Here is a 14,561-nt window from a genome sequence, read left to right as displayed (position 1 = left end):
ATAAAGAAACACTGAATAATACTTACGTATTCGTGTTCAGCTTCAAATTTGCGTAATATTTGCTTTTTTCAAAAAGAATGTTCCTAATTATGAATGCAGCTACCAGATCAAGATGGGCGGTCTTTGAGCAGCTGCTAAAAGTTTCGCTGGATGGCTGAATTATTGGACAGGCACCAACAGACAGACATACCAAAACTTTTGCGTTAAAGTATCCCAAGAAAGGCTATCGTCTTTAATGATGGCCCTGAACAAGATAGTCTACCGTCAATAGATGGTACATACACCACGTTGATGTGCTATCGCAGGTTTATTGGGAGCATGCTGCTTGTATATTTGTGTCCCCATATGCTACACACATAAGACTACGTAAACCATACTAACATATTTAACATGATCAGTAGCCCCATGCACATACACAGCGGCGTCAAGAAGAAACAAAAAGCGTTAAAAAGGTTGGCGAAACGCATTCACAACCGCCAACAATGCCAGTGCTCTAGAGAGATTTCTAAAGCTTACGAAGCACGGCTCTTGTTTAATTAAAAACTTCACCACGCGCAACAAACAATGCGAGAATCATTAAAAATGCCGCAAGAGCACAAAGTGAGACAGGGACGTTTTAGGAATGGGCTTAAGTTTGTAAACAACACATCTAACCAATGAATCACTCGACCATCTGCATTTTATTCGTTGCCTGAATCTCGAAGGAGGCATGCCCTGAAAGGCGAACTGTCGAAAGGCGAACGACCGCATTCGCTTGTGTCAAAGACCTCAACTTCAAGTGACGCTCCGACAGGTCAACTTTTTTGTGACGCTCTGGCATTTGGGCAGTTGAGGATAACGCTGCTATGGCACTATAAAGCACTGAACGTGGCTCAAAGTATCCCGGTATTTATTTAGGTTTTTCTAGATCGGGTTTCATGCCGCAGCCGCGGGTTTCAACGCAGAGACTGTTTGCTCCTCACACTCTCGTGCCTGTTCCTTTTATATTTCTGGCCTCTTAACACAAATAAATTTGATTAAGGCACCCCTATCCTCGACCCACAGGTGGCAGGCGCGTGTTTTTAGTTGCAACCGCTGCGGGTGCGCGCGCTTGTTCTCAGCCCTAGCAACCGGAGCACGCCATGTGAGAGAGTGTGGGAGAGGAGAGAAACAGTGCTCCCCCGCTCTTTTTCTCGCTGTTCGCTCTCTCTCCTCCTTGCGCCCCACTCTCCCGTCCGCTCACGCCTCAGTCTCGACCGTTCGCTGGCTGGGCGCCTCTCAAGAACATCCAGAAATGTGTGTTCTAGACGACGCTGTGAAATGCGAACGCCGAGCCGAGAACATTGGCGCCCCACTCTTCCGTCCCCTCGCTCCTCACTCTCGACCGTTCGCTGGCTGGGCGCCCCTCAAGGCTATAGCAGATGTCGGTGAAGCGAATGTCTGACGGCAATGTATAACCCTTGTACGTTTACACGTGCTGAGCTCTCAACGCGAAGAGACTGTGCGATAAGAGCTCCTCACTTCGATTCTTCGCCCTTCGTTATGCCTCGGTGTCAAATGTATGCTACGCAACACTTGAGTTTAACTATACTCAGTGACAAATCAACTTGATATTACGAACAGGGCAACCAAGGCGGCGCTTCCGCGCATTGGTGTTGCTCCGCAAGTACTACGCCACCTTGTCGCTGATTTCACTTTTGCTCACTCGCTACGTCAACGGGTTCAATAAATTACAATGGGAGAAACGTTGGCACTGTTCCGAGTACATTTCAGCGTCATATTATGAGAATATTTTCCCTAAATAACTAAGCAGAGCGTTCGCGGCCGCACACTGACCCGCTGTACGTCATGAACGCCATGTTAATCTGATAGAAAAATGGACTTCTTAAAAGATTGTGCTGTCTACGGAATGGGAAGAAAACAAAAGTATTCGTGCTAACTAAACATTAACTGCATTTAATTTCTCATATTCTCGTTTGCATTTATATCAGCAATGCAAATGAGAAAATTGTGACTTAGCTTCATTACTATTTTCTGGCGTGATAGCAGACATGCCCTTCGGATCAATCCTGTTCACAGGGCTGTCAAGAAAAGTGGTCGCCGAGTATAAAACAATCGGTTTTGCACTAGTTATATTTAGTAAAAACCGGAAGTGCTTGACAGGAAGTCATCGGAAGAGAAATGGGAGTGTCAATCATTGATGATGTCATTAAACAGACAGATTTCAAAACAACTTAAAGGGCATTACTGTGGTCATTAAACCTGTGAGATGAAGATAAGCGGCATGGACACCGTCGAGAGCTAGAGAGGAGGAATTGATGGGCGTTCAAACAATGCAGTGACAATCAATAAGGCACGCGAAAGATAAATCAGAAAGCTACAGCACTTACTGCTTTATGCTTTGTCTACCTGGGTTTACATCTGACGGGTCTCTCAGTGATGAAAGTTAAACCTGCAGAGTGAAAAACGTATGTATAAATAAATAAACATGTTTTTCTTCACTGTGACAAGATTCGTGTAGGTCAGGGTTTATCGGGAGCTGGAAGCTTTTTCAATGTTTTTTTAGAAGCACGCATGTCGAACAGTTCCGTATTTGTCTTTTACTTGGTTAGAAATTTCGTTCTTTCAATAAATGGGACGTGTAGCTTTGTCAGCATTCTTGTCAACAACTTTCGCAATTATCGAGTAATTTCGCGTGCGCGTGTTCGTGTGTACGGTTGGATGCATGTATGTACACGTGTATGTAGTATGTATGTAATAATGTATGTATGTATGTATGTATGTATGTATGTATGTATGTATGTATGTATGTATGTATGTATGTATGTATGTATGTATGTATGTATGTATGTATGTATGTATGTATGTATGTATGTATGTATGTATGTATGTATGTATGTATGTATGTATTGATATGTGGGGTTTAACGTCCCAAAACCACTATATGATTATGAGAGACGCCGTAGTGGAGGGCTCCGGAAATTTAGACCACCTGGGGTTCTTTAACGTGCACCCAAATCTGAGCACATGTATGTATGTATGTATGTATGTATGTATGTATGTATGTATGTATGTATGTATGTATGTATGTATGTATGTATGTATGTATGCACGTACGTACGTATGTATGTATGTATGTATGTATGTATGCACGCATGTATGTACGTATGTGTGTGTCTGTACGCATGTATGTATGTATGTATGTATGTATGTATGTATGTATGTATGTATGTATGTATGTATGTATGTATGTATGTATGTATGTATGTATGTATGTATGTATGTATGTATACGTATGAAAACATTAACAAAATTTATTAGGATTATTGAAAACTGAAGGTGAACGAAAGGTACAATAAACGCACGTTACTACGCATGAAATTGTCCTCACCCTCTGTCCCACTGCCCCTTTCCTTCAACCAGGGACAAATTAGGTTGATCATTCTATCATTTATTCATTGAATGGTTCACTCAGTCGTTGAATGGTCATTTTGAGGGGCCTTCACACTTTTTCATGGTCATTTTGAGGGGCCTTCACACCAATGCGCACGCAAAACTGGGAGAGTACCAGGGAGGTGTACATAGTGTCGATAGAGTAACATCTGACATTTGGTCAATGTAAATTCTGTCAGCAGTATATTATACAACTTTGACATTCGGGAATATTGGAGATGTCTCTGACACGACACATGGAAACTACTTTTGCAATTTCACAACGGCGTTTCGGACTTAAAGTACTGCAATAACGACGTTCTATACCTTCTTCCGCCCTGTCAAAAGATTGATAAAGTGCATGCTATGAATAAAGTACAAAATGGTACATAATTCCTTCTAGCTGCTGCATTCCTGATGTCACACTGCTTTTTGATATAGATCATCCTATAGCAATCCAGGCAATGCATGCGCAAGCTGCTACTACTTCGGCACTCTGTTTTATTCGCAGGACTCTTTTACTCTTTCGTAAAAGGGCATATGTGATTAATGAATCGCAAGGAAAATATACCATTAGTCATTGCAATGGCCGCATTCCTGATGCCACACTTGTTTAAGATACATTAGTGAAATACAGTGTGTGAAAAGTATGCAGAGCATGCTCTTATTTGTTTCTGGTGAAGTGCCCACAAATATGTCTTCGGGGCGATAGACTCAAAGCTATCTTAAGGGTGGAAAAGACACTATAGTCCACCACGATAGTGTAGTGAAAACGGTGCTCGAATGCTGACCCTAAGGTCACGGGTTCGACTCGTGATGTGGCAGTCGCACCACAACGAAGGCGAAATGGTGAAGGCACGTGTACTTTGTATCAGGTACGCGTGAAGGGCAAAAAAAAGCTGCATTTCAAAGCATGACAGGCCCACTCACACTGAAAACAGCAAAATAAAAGGCAACACGAAGCGAAAATACCAAAAGGTTGTACGGTCTCATCGTTGCAGGGAGTACAATAAAACTCTCAGATAAAGAAAAAAAATCACGCCATATACATGGAATGAACGGTGATAAGTGGGCGAAACTCGAGATTGTCGGTAAACAGTAACTCTCCCATGAAATGTCCATGCGTCCGTACGTCCGGGCGTCCGTGCACCCACCTGTATGTCTGTCTGCCCCTCCGCCTGTCTGTCACTCACACTAGCGCCACCTGCTGAGCGAGTCGTACAACTAGGTGGTTGTCAATCGGTCACAAACATGCATGGACAGACCCACAGCTTTGGGAGCTTCGGTCCTAAAAGTATTCGAAAAATGCAACAACGTAAACGACATAATACTAATTACACGTCGCAAAAATGACCTAACTTTCTTGACTTACACACTATGCACGTCATATGTAACATATAGACTGTACACATGTTACTTGAACCAGAATTTTTATAAATTCTCGGTTTTCAAGAAGAATGGGAAGACAAATATGTAATTTTTTGTATTTCATAATGCATTGTCGTAAGTGTCCGGAAGTATGGTATAAAGGGTGGACTTTTCGTAAGTGAATACGGTATGTGTGAGTTTCATCCAAGAAATCCAAGAGTTTCATCCAAGCGTGACAAAACGTTAAGTGCATCTTAGTAATGCTTCGCCACATAAAAGCACAGCACACGAACACTGGTAGCTTGAGTGAGATTCGCCTAAGCGCGGGAGCAGCGGGAAGATTCGCTCCGGATTTGAATAATTCGTGCGCGTTTGCGTCTGGACCAAATGGTGTAAAAGAAAATTACTCTGTAACTTTCTCTTATCGTGGAGCAAGACGTAGAAGTCTTGTGCCAACCATCTTAGCCGTAAGACACTGTACTATGCGAACGCGAAACTCTGCCCAGAATGGTTATTTTTGGCGAATTCATTCGCATTACAGAAGACCACGTACTCGAAGCAGCGATGCCCTCCTGAAATATTCAAAACCCTTCAAGTTACATCTTGGGCACGTGAGAAGAAGTGTATTCACAAGGTAAAAAACGAATACTGAAAAATAGAAAAAGAAACAAAAGTGTACAGGCGCATATGACGACTCAGACGAAAGAGTGATACCGACGAAGGGTTTGTTTTGTCGTCTGGTTTGCGCAACACCTTCTAGCAGACAAAAAAAAGTATGTGAAACGACCACGTCCCTAGCTAGGCCTAGATGTAAAAATTCGAGCGTAAGAAATTTGCATAATGCTTACAAGTGCAATTCTTTTCATCTCGCGAAGCCGCAGTATAACACGTGCAAGAAACGAAAAGCTACCGGAAAGACAACAGCGAGGGGGAAAAAAAAAGCATGGAAACGCAGCACGTAAAAAAACAAGGAGTTCTTTTGTTTTACCATTTCAACCTGCGAGGACTGTGTTATATTTTCGTCTGCTAAGAGGCCGTGAGCTTAACAGACGCACGCACGCTGACGTAGCGGTATAAAGCAACACAGCGGGAACGCTACACTCTACGTGACAACTGTGTACAACGATATTTACCAACTTGTGGTGCCATGGTCATTCTGACACCACAAGAATGATGCGTAAAGTGCACGGATTTGCCTGCAGTCCTCGCGTATGTGACTTCCTACGCACTTGCGGCTTTGTCTAGCGTTGTGTATTGGCGTTTATTTAGGATAAAAGAGTGGCTCGCTGTGAACCTATGGGGATCTGGTTTGAATTGGTAATTCTAAAAGGGCCCGAGCTGGCGAAGTGGTACTGCTGAACTTTCACTGAACCTCGTCTTGCGACGAAACTGCAGCAAGCCACGCGGAGACACACGGAGCCGAAAGCACGACGCTTATAGGCGAATCCATGTACAACCTGTGATTACCGTGCTGCACGAAGCTCATAGGCGAATACATGTAATATACCCATCATTGCCAGGCTGCAGTAGGCGTATACAGTCGAATCTGTGCACTATACCCATCATTCTCATGCTGACTGAAGCGCGCATTACGGCAACTGCAGACAGTAGTGCCAAATTTTCTAGCAGTGTTCTTACACCAAACTCCGTGCGTGAAAAGCACCAGCGTTTAGTTTCAGTGTCATTGCTAATTTGATGTTCACGTTTTTTTTTCTCGGCTTTCTTTTTTAGGACTTAGACATACCAACAATGGCCACTGTTAAATCACGGCCGCGGCAACGCAGCCGAAGCCGTCAGGGGCGAGCAGGATGTGCGAATATTGTCCACGCAAAAGAAGCAAAACTGGACGAAAGAGACGAGAAAAGATATCGGAAAGTTATTATCGGGATGTAGAACACTCACGGACACGAATATGAAGAAAGGGCCGGATACACAAGACTGAAATCTCTCCCGTTTAACGCACGAACTTCAATTGGTAAACAAATGAACGCACGAAAAGGTATACAAAAAAGTGAATACTATAGGACGACCTTCATTTAGCAGCCAAGAGCAGAAAAAAAAAGAACTGAATTGCAAGAGGAAAAAAAAGAACAAAAAAATAAGCTGACAAACAAGTGTCGTTAAAGTAGAGTCTATAAAAGAATCGTTAGCTCCTCGTCGTCTTCGAGAGTAATTATAATCGACTTTAATTTCTGGCGTATAAACTTTCCTTAACTATACCATGCAGCTATTCTTAAGTCACGAGAACTGACAAGAATGTCACTGTGGCATGAGTTTCACAACAGTAGATAGCTGACGAACTAAATAAGTAAAAAAAAATCGAACTGGCTTGTTCGTTTGTTGGACAGAACCAAATAAATGACACGGGCAATTAGGTGAAAGCAAGCATAAATGTCATTACTTTTTCACATTTGAGTGGTGTTAACACTAGTCGGCGAGCCTCCATTTTAGAATCCAGTATGTTCAATTAATATATAGTTAACATAAATCTGCGCCAACTACCTTTGCGCTCTGCTATTGTAATTTCTACACCATGCCCTACATGCCTGCAAAAAATCTTGAAAAAAAAAAGCTCCTTTAAGTTGGAGGAAAAAAATTGCATAAAGTGCAGCTTTTTAGCAAAAGCTACCTGTTCTGCAGGCATTGCCTAAGCTGCAATTCCCTATACCTCTGCAAGCCACAAGACCTAAACTCGGCGACGTCATACAGTTTAAATGTGGAATGGCTCATAATGGGGAAATTTATGCACAGACAGTAGCCCTTTACAAGTTGAATAATAGTTTTTTCTTAACATGTGCGCATTATCTAGACTGCAATACTAGGCGAACGCGAGAAAACAACCGCTCTCACAATATACTTAGAAAAAGCTCAAAAAAAGAGAAAGAAAGCACGTGAGCCTTTGTACATTCGTGTGTTTACCGCGCACAATGGGTACCGCTTCACGTCGCCGCAAGCCAGCGGCATGCGTAGCTGCAGCATTTTAGATCATCTGGACAAAGGTAGAGAGACTGCAGCTGCGGCTTTGCGGTGAAGGTACAGACAAACGCATCTCTCACCTCTTGTTTTTTTACGTATTCCTTTACAATGCAGCGCCTGTCCTTGCAGTGTTTTCGCCGGTCCCACTCTGCGCCGCGGTATACGACGACTTTTTTTTTTAAGCGAAGATTTTAGCCGAATTCGAAAGGCAGCGCGATTTCAACTAGACGCCTCTCCTGATTGTGTTACTTAAGCCCATTTTTTTTAGGTAAATAGTACGAGGGAACGTTATGGGGTTACTTCTTCTCACCATTGTTTGTTACATCGAAGATGGATGTAGTTAGGACGTGAGAAAATCAGGTGGTCCGCTAGTGCGCAGGAAATAAAGACGAAGCTGCGCTAGCACACAATTTTGGACACAGCCGTTCGCAGTTATCTTCATGAAACAAAACGAATGCACCTCTAAATTCCAATTTGTATATTTGTTATTATAATATTATTAAGCAAATTCTAAACATCAATTTTAAACGTGTTCGAAATTACTGCGATTTCGATTCAAAATATATATTATTCTGTCTGGTCGAAATGGCAAAAAAAAAAATTGCATTCTTTCTGTATTTACGTGTGCCGTCCTCCGTCTGTTAGGATTAGGTAGCATTCGAAAGGCCTTAAATTTCATATCCTCAATTTTTGGCCAATTCCCCTGAGTAGGTAAGAGCTATAGTGGAGGCATCATCATCATCATCATCATCACAATCATAATCATTATCATCATTCTAGGTCTGGGTTCTCCAAAGCGGAGGTTGTTGATTTTGATATTGCATTGACATAATTCAAAAAGCAACCAAAAACATTTACTCGAATCTGATTTGTCCTTTGTATAAGTTTGTATTTTGTGTCACCCCGCCACGGTGGTCTAGCGGCGAAGGTACTCGACTGCTGACCCGCAGGTCGCGGGTTCGAATCCCGGCGGCGGCGGCTGCATTTCCGATGGAGGCGGAAATGTTGTAGGCCCGTGTGCTCAGATTTGGGTGCACGTTAAAGAACCCCAAGTGGTCAATATTTCTGGAACCCTGCACTACGGCGTCTCTCATAATCATATGGTGGTTTTGGGACGTTAAACCCCACACATCGATCAATTTTGTGTCAGTTTGTCTTTCTTATAATGCTTTGTATTTTGTCTATGCTGCATGCTTAACAGCAGCATAGTGTTACACTGGCAAATGCAGCTATCTCTGCGATTATGTGCTTGCATTTATTGATGTGAGGCTGTGCAAGGGAGCCGAGGCCTTTGTCACGAATTCCAGCCTTTAGCCCCGGCTTCCCGCTTTGTGTGAAAAGAAAATGAACTTCGCCTCACTTAACAGAAAAAAACTGTTTTCGTGGCTGTGCGGAATTGCCGCAATGGTTATATAGCGAATCTTCATTATTATGCTTCGGCGTGGACACATGTAAAGTATAAAAATAGGGTTCTGAATTATTTCAGTTTCTGTTACAAATGAAAAAAGTATGTTTTGGAAGGTTTTGATCGAGAACCTAAATTTAGTATAAAACTTGCATTCTTTTATTCTATAACGTCCCGCATTCTAACGTTTCGTGCCACTGTCTGAGAACGTCGCGATCACCCAACTCTTGGCCAATCTCCCAAAATGAATGTGAGACACAATCGAGAGCGAACAAGAACTAGTTTTTTTTTTTTTTTGGTAATGAGACGTTTTAACCCCACTATAATACTATTGCAAACGCAATACTAGAACTGTCTGGTTTCGTACTCGAAACACGGCCACCACGAATGGTCTCCGAGATTGCAATATTCACGTTTTCTTACCATATTGCAACGCTTGTTTCTCATGTTCCCTTTACTTTCATTCGTTTTCTTTTTTCACAAAGTCTGTCAGGAATGCTCAGCGCAAACTGCGCCTCATTGTTCGACAATGTTCATTGCAGATCGTTCTCTTAAGATTGCGCGCAAGACGCGGACACTCGAGATTATTCCAGGGCTTGCGTGACGACCGGGTGATGAGGCTGGAATATTCGACGCCACATGTATAAATGCCGACGCGCTTCGCCGCTTGTCGGTTGATCGACAGACGACGCTCTGTTCACCGCTATTATAGCCAGAGTGTTGCTTGTGTAATCTGACTTCTGTATATACCGGCCACAAGTTCGGCCGAATAAGAAGCTTCACCTGAACATCGAGTGTATGCTCCCTTCGTCCATGTCACGACCCTGTGAAAATATATAGCTAGAGATGGCACCCGCCTTTGCAAAAATTGCTGCGCATAAAATCTTCTGTATGTTCTTCATATGAATTTAGGTAATGTCCTGAAACGCCAAGTTTGAGGACCTTTATGCTTGGTGGAGAAGTTGATAGAGACAGCAGAAGGAAAATGTAAAGAGGAAGCACAGAACAATGCGAGAAAAAGAAAGAAAGAAAGAAAGAAAGAAAGAAAGAAAGAAAGAAAGAAAGAAAGAAAGAAAGAAAGAAAGAAAGAAAGAAAGAAAGAAAGAAGAATGTCGGGGCTGAAATTGAAATTCAAATTTATTTGCCTAATCACAATGCGGGAATAATTGGCCGAAACGTTTAAATCACAAAGTGGCAAGCCCAAACGAGTGAATAGCGGGAACTTCGGCGAGTTGAACATCGAAACAAACCCGCCACGGTGGTCTAGTTGCTAAGCCACTCGGCTTCTGACCTTCACTTGGGTCGCAGGATCAAATCTCGACCGTGGCGGCCGCATTTCCGATGGAGGCGAAAATACTTGAGGCCTGTGTGCTTAGATTTATTTAGGGCTCGTTAAAAAAATCCCGGGTGGTTGAAATTCCTGGAGCCCTTCACTGCAGCGCCTTTCGTAATCATGTCGTGGTTTTGGGACGTGAAACATTGACTATTATTGTTATTGACGTTGACACGAGGACGCAGAAAAACGACAGCGATGAGCGTTAGGGCGCATCACGCTTTACTGCGGAGATGGCTTCGTAAACGCGACGAAACGGCGGTAGTTAGTGCACGCCGTATGAAGCGTCCGACTAGCCATATCGTTAGGTTTCAAACCACGCTTCGGCTACGAGGGCAAACAAGCCTAATCAAGTAGACCAGTTGTCGCTTTCATCACCGGGCCTAGCCTAGCTAAACAGGAGTCTTTTTTTTTTTTAAGTGAGCAGTCGTGTGATGACGGGCATAAGTCGTTACCTTGCTTAAGCACACATTGCTCTCTTTATCAAATGATGAACCGATGGCTTCAAGGGCTGTGGCCAAGCACTCGCCTTTGGGAAGAACCGCACAGCCTCATTCCTTGTCAGCAGGAAGAAGGGAAAGCTCAATGTCTTTTTGAGGAAGGTCGCTGTCTTTTCCAGGGGCAGCCTCACGCCAGCCGACTTGCGACGACACAACACGTCTACTCCTTCCGAAACGCAACGCCCACTTCAGCCTGACGAACGAGTCGACGCACTTGTCGAACCAAGCTTAGAAGCTGAGGGGCTTTCGTCCAACAGCAAACTTAGCATCGCGAGGTAGAACTTCGTGCAGCTCTTTTGGAACGGTCACTCCCCCAAGGAGGTGAACATGATTTCTGTTCGAAGGCGGTTTGTTCGGAACAAGCAAACCATTGCAAGATACCGGAGAATGAGGTTCAGGAGAAGCTCAGCTGTCCTATCGGCAAGAGCAGTCGTAAGTAGTAGTAGTAGTAGTAGTAGTAGTAGCAGTAGTAGTAGTAGTAGTAGTAGTAGCAGTAGCAGTAGCAGTAGTAGTAGTAGTAGTAGTAGTAGTAGTAGTAGTAGTAGTAGTAGTAGTAGTCATTTTATATTCATTTCTTGAAATGCAAAAAAGTACACAAAAGCAAAAGGCGTTTCGTACGTCTGACAAAGGCCTCTGCGCCTGAAGTTCGTCACAGATACACATAATTTTTGCAGATACAACAAACATCAAAACTAACATGTCACATACCACATGCGCACTAACAAAAAATACAGTAATAAAAAGTAAGCAACACATAAATAAACCTCACATAATACCAATACGCAAGTCTGACTCATAAAAAAGAGAAGAAAAATATACAGAAACAAAACTGGATGCATCATATATCAAAATGAAGCGACATACTTTCAGAACGCTAGTGAATATGTGATTGCCCAGTTCTACGTACTCTTCTTACAAAATATAGATTACTGATGATAAGTTATTTATTTTTGATCAAAATTTCTTTAACGTTTTTTTTAGTGTCCCTAGACTGACGTCCAACTGCTAGGCATTTTGTAATTCGTTTACCATTCGCGAAAATCGGTACTGCAGCGTTTGTTTTCCATAATTTGTCCTGGTTCTCGGTAAACACTGTAAATTTCTTCTTGCAGGATAGCGTTAGTCATTTGCTTTTTTCTTTATACCACTTGTTTTTGTGTACCTCTTGAAATTATATACTTGGTTTGCCTATAGAATATTTCATGTTTATGGAAAAGCACTGACGTGCGCAGTCTATTCTACCCTAGTAATTTTCCTAACAGCAAAGTATATTCTTTTGTAGCATTATAAATTTTTATAATTTTTCGCTGTTGTCGTACATCATACTAGTACGCCGTAACAAAGTCTCGAATAGAATAGGGCATTGTACAATTTTTTTTTCAGCCACTGAGGAATGGCGCAAAACAAGTCGCACACAGGTGTGAAGTTTGAACATCGGTGAGCCACTTTTAGGGCGCCAGTTTCAAGTGGCCACGCGACCGGTTTTATGTCACAGTTGTGAACGATCCTTAAGCAGCTCCGCTATGCGTTTATAGCGTGCTGCATTCGACGCCGTCAGCTACCGCTAGACAGAGGCGACATTTAAAAGGGTTCGTCTGCGAGCGCGGTGAAAAGGAGACGACAAGAGAAAGAAATTGTGCGCGGCGTACGCGTTGGCGGTGGAGGCGTCTGAGCTTTTTAATTAAACCAGCACTACATCGCCACGTTCCGCGGTGTTCAGAAAGGTGTAACAGGTTTAATCTAACCATCTAATTCGAACGGAACATAGCCATGTGCGTCACGCGATGTACAATAATTAACACAGGCGAGCAAAGGTGCACCTCTGTGTGACGCTTCTGGCGGTCGCCCGTTTCGAATTGCAATTTCTGAAATGGGGTTGTCTTCTGCCAGGTAACGCAGATGAAGTCCGAGGATTATTCCTGGCTTGTTTCTGAACATTGCCCTGGAATTAGAGCATGAGTGTATTGAGATATCAATATCATGACAGCGCACGTGCCAGTGTCGTATTCATTTGGTCTACTTAGGAATGGTATACTGGCTTGGTTAATTGGTTTCTAAGATTTAACGTGTTACGGCAACTAAGGCTGCGTGGTACCTTCATAGTCTCATAGCCTGCAGTGCTAGCATAAGTCAGCCCCATGAAAGACCACTGAAACTGCAAATGAAACTGAATATGAGACTGCATTTGAGACCGCATACGAGATCACGTAGGAGATGGCAGGCTATGAGGTATACCTCAGCGGTCTCATAGCCTGAAGCGGTGTTATAGAAATGCCACATATAAGACCCTATATGAGACTACATACCATGCTTCATATGAGGCTCTATGGCCCTGCAGGCGTAGTTCACAGTTCCTCGTTTTTTCCGCATTGATCCTCTGTTACAGGGGCGACGCAGTGAGACTACAGCACGTCAAAGCTGTCCTGCTGTACTGAAGCTAGCTTGCCGCCGGGAGCAATTTAGGCAATGTGAGGTTATTCCCATGAGTACCTATATAACGCTACCGGAAAACTAAAACTGTCAGATTTACGGTACTCTAAAGCTTGCGCAGGTAAAACCATTACGTGTTTCCATACACTCGGTACGGGTGGCAGTAGACGGCGTTCAAAAAACTGTCAACCGATGTTGTTACGGACATTAGAGTCATATAGTAAAAGAGCGAGTTCGGGCAATTAGTCGAGAAAAAAAAACTTCGAGAATAATTGAGATCCGTCTCGAAGAGTTGATTGATTGATTTGTGGGGTTTAACGTCCGAAAACCACGATATGATTACGAGAGACGCCTTAATGGAGGGGCTCCGGAAATATCCACCACCTGGGGTTCTTCAACGTGCACCCAAATCTGAGAACACCGGCCCACCTCGAAGTCTGAAGCAGCTATCGAGGTCTGAAGCAGCTAGTAATTTAGAAAAGCGATGCATACGGTACGCTACCACGTCTCGAAGAGTTGAACGTGACAGCGTACCGTATGCATCGCTTTCTAAATTACTATAGCTGCTTCACACCTCGATGCGTGTCTAAACCGTGCTGCCACGATACGAACGTCGGTGAGCGTAACAACGGTTGTTTCAAGGAGGAGGAGGAGGAGGAAGGACAGGGAGGTTAGCCAGTTCTCAGACCGGCTGGCTACCCTGTGTAAGGGGGGGGGAGGGGTTACTATCCTGCAATGCTTACTGCTAGTACAGTTGCGAAGTGCCGAACACGTCTTAACCCGCGCGTCTCTTTTTGCTGATTAGAGCATGGCTAGCTAAACGAGTCCGTCAGCCAACTCGCGAACGCGCATGCACAGCTGCTCACGTTGTTGACGCTTTTGCTGCTGGCGATGATTAAGTATGTCTGAGCACTTTACAATGGGCAGGCTTTCAAAACATCCGCTCTATGCGCAGTTCACACGCTTCAACGCCTGTCGCGACTCTACGGTTCTGCCACGCAATGCTACACGCGTTAAAAACTTCTTCCACTACATAGCACTCCTTCATATAGTGCTTCTTTTTTTTTTTTTTTTTTGCGGAGCAGTACCAAGCACTGGTACGACTGCGATAAAATGCATGCTTGCCATGCAAACGGCC

At 43.5% G+C, this 14,561-nt stretch overlaps 1 protein-coding gene across 1 annotated transcript in view; it reads right to left on the bottom strand.

Moving 5' to 3' along the window:
• The window catches only part of dimm (basic helix-loop-helix family member dimmed), a 505,350-nt gene that overhangs the window by 183,798 nt on the left and 306,991 nt on the right, over positions 1-14,561 (bottom strand). Inside the window, exon 5 of the mRNA XM_075869121.1 lies at positions 2,370-2,431. The gene's annotated coding sequence lies outside the window, so the exon portion shown is untranslated. The remainder of the gene's footprint in view (positions 1-2,369; positions 2,432-14,561) is intronic.

The sequence above is a fragment of the Rhipicephalus microplus genome, chromosome 7, assembly GCF_043290135.1.
Source record: "Rhipicephalus microplus isolate Deutch F79 chromosome 7, USDA_Rmic, whole genome shotgun sequence".
Taxonomy (NCBI): Eukaryota; Metazoa; Arthropoda; class Arachnida; order Ixodida; family Ixodidae; genus Rhipicephalus; species Rhipicephalus microplus.
The sequence above is the reverse complement of the archived record's forward strand: the minus strand, read 5'-3'. Positions and strand labels throughout refer to the sequence as shown.